Raw genomic sequence first — 5186 nt, 5'->3', positions numbered from 1 at the left:
TTTTGGTGAGGAACAAGTTGAGGCTACTCCAATCCTATGTGACAATACTTCAGCAATTGCAATAACAAAGAATCCTGTGCATCATCACAGGACAAGACATATAAGTAGAAGATTTCATTTCATTCGTGATGCTTTGCAGAATGGTGAGATTGATCTGCTATACTGCAGAACTGGAGAGCAGAATGCAGATATTTTTACTAAGGCATTGGCAAGGGATCGGTTTGAATATCTAAGGGGCAAGCTTGGAGTCATCTCAACTAAACACTTAGAAGGGAGTGTTAAAGTATAAGTGTTTTTAGCTGAGTGTGTATTGTTTAATTGTGAACCATTGGATCACAGTCCAATGGACAGCTGAGATGTATTCTTAGTTTTAGTAGAATTGTGCCAAGTGTAGCTATCTCATAGGATAGTTTAATCAATGGTTAGATTGGATGATGTAAGAGGAATATTCTATTCCTAACGGATATATTTGCACTGCACAGCTTGTGCATGACTAAGTAAGAGATAACAGACTCATTTTTCATCTTCTTCTTCTCCAAGTTTTCTCTCTGTGTTTTCTCTTCCTACATGAGCTCCATCTACCAATAATCCAAAACCTGAAAACAGATCATAGTCTGTGAATTCTAACATAAAGTCTTTCAGCTTTGAGGAGATAAGGCCTTTTATGGATACCAAATTCATAAATAGAGGACTAAGATCATGGGACATATATAAGTCAAGCAAAATTTTGAAGAGCATAACGATAGAAGTTTTATTTTTGTAGATTCTCACCTTTCTGATTCGCACATATATAAATCCCTAAAACATAAAATTTAAAAATTTAAAAAAAATCCGAGAAGTTGCCTTAATTTCTATATAAATCGAAAATATTTACAAAAATATAACAATTTACCCAAATAATTTACAATTAAACACCCAAATATTTTAACCCTAAATCATATTAGGGATATAGAAATTGATTCTTCAAAAATTATAGAAAATAATCCTAAGAGAAGGAGAGTTGTTACCTGTGGAATGGAGGAGGGAGGCTCTCATGGAGCCAGCCAGCAAGAGAGATCGAGCGAGCTAGAGAGAGAGACAATAAGAAAGAGAGCTATGGCAAGAGAGAGCCATCGAGAGATAGACGATGACCGTCACCTCTTCGCCTCTGTCTCTCTGATTTCTTTTCTGTCGAAGAGGTTGTATGTCTTCTTGGTGGTGGTGTCAACCTCACGGCGTCAGTTTGCGAGTGTCGACGAAGTCTGGGATGAAGATGGCGTCGATGGTGGCTAGTGATGACTGATGCGAAGAAGACGATGGCGTCGCTGCGTCGATGGCATCGCGGCGTCCATGGCGTCAATAGCGTCGATGGCTGGTAGGTATGTATGAGGAGTAGAAAGGTGAGAGAGGGAGTGTTTCAGAGAGGGTTTCAAGGAAGGAGAGAGATGACTCAGGAGGTTTATGGAGGGAGAGATAAGGTTTTCACATAGACACAGGGAAATCTAAATTTTACGTCGAGGGCGAATTCACTTAAGCGGCTTCTTTTGTTTAGCGTGTTTTAAAAGACGACGCGCCATGTTTTAAAAATCAACCCATTTTAGGGTTGTATAAGATGATATATTAAGACGGTTTTGTAAAATCGTTGTCTTTTGAAACACAACGAAGTGAACCGTCATCTATTTTGAGTCGTGGTTTAACTAAATTGTAGTAGTGGATCTTCATATTTTCATTTCCTCATATTAGCATTCTGGAGTTTGCATAAGAGTTGATTGAGCTATTGGCAGACCCCAATATGAAAGTTACAAAAAAAAAAAAAAGGCCAGAGATTATTCATTCATATGTTGCTGTATTGCATCAAAGAACACAACTTTTTCAAAAATAATACAAATAAAGAAGCATGAATGATGAATGTTTAAAGATGGCGATCATGATTCACGACAACAAATTAAGTTAAGAGTGAAAGGTTTAATACCTATGACCCAAAGGAAATGGCAACTCATATATGGTTACTGCAACATTAGTGACTCAGCAGGCCAATAAAGTAAACCAAGGCTGGATAATAAAAATTAGCAAGTCTATTAACATGTTGGATAGAATTTTATCAGGTAACTCAGATGAAGCATGGACATTCATATCACTAAGGCTAGATAATAGAAATCAGCAATGATCTGAATGAACTCAATGGAGCTACCAGCACATTCCCAACAATCAGATGCATACAATTCCTTCCCAAAATTAAATCTATACAGCACTGGTTCACTATAGGCAATTAAAAAACAGCTTAATTGGTACACAGAAGGTGATATACAAACACAATTGATGCATATTATAAAAGCAAAAGACCCAATTGCACAAGACTTGAAAAGAGCCTCAAATGCACAAGACTCAGCCTCAGCCTATACAATCAAACTCGCCCAGAAGGCCCAATTGTCCAAACCTTCCAGTGCATACCCAATAAGAGAAAAAACAACCCAAAACAGAAACTTCAACGAAACCCAATATTTGTGACTAATTATATTGACAAATTCACCGTCAAAAAGGAAGAAAATTTCAGATCAGAAGAGAAAAAAAAGAACAGAGAACTGAAGAAAGCGAGAATAAGAAAACACAGTGGTCTTGTGCGGTTTTTGAATTGTGAAAACTTAATAGAATCAAATATGGAAATCCCAATACTTAAAAATCAAACAGAAATGCCCACATCAACCAACGAGTTAGATTCAGAAAAAAGTTTTAGAAAGTAAACCGAGAAGCAGCCAAATCAACGGAGTTCAAATGTTAGAATCAAACACGGAAATGGAGAAAAATAAAACTCAAATGGATAAGAAAATGGAGAAAAAGAAGCTACATCACAGCAGACACAGAGGGGCGTTGAAACCATGGTGGAGAAATAAGAGAGACATTCAGAAAAGAGAAGCTCGCTCAAACTAGAGAGGAAAGCAATGGAGGCTGAGGGAGAGAAGCCCAAGTCGAAGCCCGCCCACCAAACAGGCCTTAAGGGATTGACAATGGGAGTAGGAAGGCAATGAAATGGAATTAAACAAAGAATAGAATCTAGTACATAGTTTGGTTGGGAAATAGGATGGAATGGAATTAGTTCCACTGTTTGCTTTTGCATTTGTAATCGGTTGTAATAAACTGTAAAATAAAAGTAAATAGGAAAAAGTACAAAACAAAAGCATACAATTATAAAAAGAATTGAAAGAGTTTAAAAACAAGGAAAAATCAATAAGTTATAAGCAAGTAATGGTGGATGTGGATCATAGTTTAAAAATTCAAAAAGTAAATCCGATCAAATATACTTGTACAATTGATTACTGACTCCAACTTCCAACAAAGATGAAGAACCAATGAATGGGAAATTAAATACTGGCATAATATTCCACGAATTAAAAGAGGTCATATTTATAGCATAAACCACCAAACAGTATTTGAGCTTCCACAGCCCAGTCTTTTTGAGAATATTTAAGTTTCCACAACTGTTAAATTTTTGTTTTCTTCTAAAAACAGTTCCTGGGAAATATCTTCTGTTATGTAGATTGTACTTAAAAAAATTGTCATCTAGAACTAACTAGCAGAAAAGCCCGCGCGATGCTGCGGGTTTTGAAATTACGTAGACTAAGTAAGATTGTTTATATATACAATGAGATTTAACTTGTAGCATTATGTTTAACTAAGGGAGTATAAGTTGCAAAAAAGGAAGTAATAACATATTTTACAGGCTACTTGTTATGTTAAAATAGTAGACTTGTTTGTATATACATTGAGATGTTAATAGTGGGAAGTGGCCATCAAAATAGCAAAATTTGGATAGTTTTGAGCAGCATGCTGTTTAATTGGGCGAGTTTTGTTTTGCAATTTCTTCATGATTTTTCTTCTCTTTGATGGAGGTCTTGACCCTGTTATAAAAAAGTGGGAAAATAGTAAATGTTAATGTTGATGAATGGGGAAAATTGAGTTAGGACAATAATCATAAACATCTAATTATGTATAAACAGGAATAATATAATTTAACAATTTAATAAGAAAGTTATAAATGGTTTTCCAATCTAGGAAACACAAAGTAACAAAATTAAGAGAACTAATGAGCAAGCTGTAGATGGTTTTTCAATTGAAGTAACACAAAGTAAACGTATTTTAAATTCTGTGTTTATCTAAAGGAAAAGTTGAAGAGAGGTAAAATAATCATGGTTGGATATATTGAAGAAAAATTGAAAAAAATGATGTAAATATAATGTTTAGGCTTTTAATTCTCTTATGTATTAGGAACATATGACTCTTTTGCCCTTATTTGGAGTTAAAATTACTTAAGGACTTGACATTTCTGTTGAAAAACGGGCAGAACCTCCTCTGAAAAGCGGACATTTCCCAAAAAAATTCACCTGTAAATATGACAATTTAATTGTATTTCCGAACATTCAGCATGCAAAAATTTCATTTATAATTAATTCAATAGTGGTTAAATGGTTTTTAGACCTATATAATAAGTAGAGATAATCTTATAATATATTAAAACAAAGCATCAATCAGAATATGACAGAAGGTATGAATAATTGAATATTATGCATGTAATATGTATTTAAATGAGATGAGTGAATTAGAGAATACAAACTCTAATTTCGGGGTAGGAGTACTGGTTGCCAAACTCTCCATGCTTGATTTCTTCTTTAAGCCAATGATTGGTAAATCAGAATCTGATACAGTTTCCTCCATGCTTTTTGTTGCAACCATTTTTTCAGATTCGTTTTCGGTTTGAACATGACTTAAAGAAATGCTAAATGGAAAAGAAAGAAATATATTGGTAAATGTTAGAATATGCGTAAATATTGATATAAAGGAGTTAATTATTATATAAATTCTAACCTTTTTGGTTTTTTTGATGGACGAAAGGTAAAGAGAGCTCTTTTAATAGCGTCTCTGTATCTTTTTTTTGAAATTGGGGTAGCTTCTGTTATAGAAGCATCAGCTGAGCTTGTGGAAGATGCACTTGGAATTTGCTTTGAGAGAAGTGGGGTAATGGGTGGAACCATTTGGGTACCACTGTTTTCTGTATCATGTGCAGCCAAACTTTTGTCAGATGATTGCGATGTTGGTTCAAGAAGTGGCATTGTGTCATCGAAGATTGCTTGAATGAGTAGATCATTTCTGTTGAAATCACTTCTCATGCTCCCAAATCGAAGTTGAAAAATTTTAACTTGTCCCCTTGTTTG

At 34.7% G+C, this 5186-nt stretch overlaps 1 long non-coding RNA gene across 1 annotated transcript in view; it reads right to left on the bottom strand.

The window, feature by feature from the left end:
• Positions 3665–5186, bottom strand: part of LOC109949086 — a 10129-nt gene continuing 8607 nt past the window's right edge. The window contains exon 2 of the long non-coding RNA XR_002271560.1: positions 3665–3875. This is a non-coding gene — a long non-coding RNA (uncharacterized LOC109949086). The remainder of the gene's footprint in view (positions 3876–5186) is intronic.

Source organism: Prunus persica, chromosome G5, assembly GCF_000346465.2.
Source record: "Prunus persica cultivar Lovell chromosome G5, Prunus_persica_NCBIv2, whole genome shotgun sequence".
NCBI classification, from domain to species: Eukaryota; Viridiplantae; Streptophyta; class Magnoliopsida; order Rosales; family Rosaceae; genus Prunus; species Prunus persica.
This window is presented reverse-complemented; position numbering and strand designations above follow the sequence as displayed.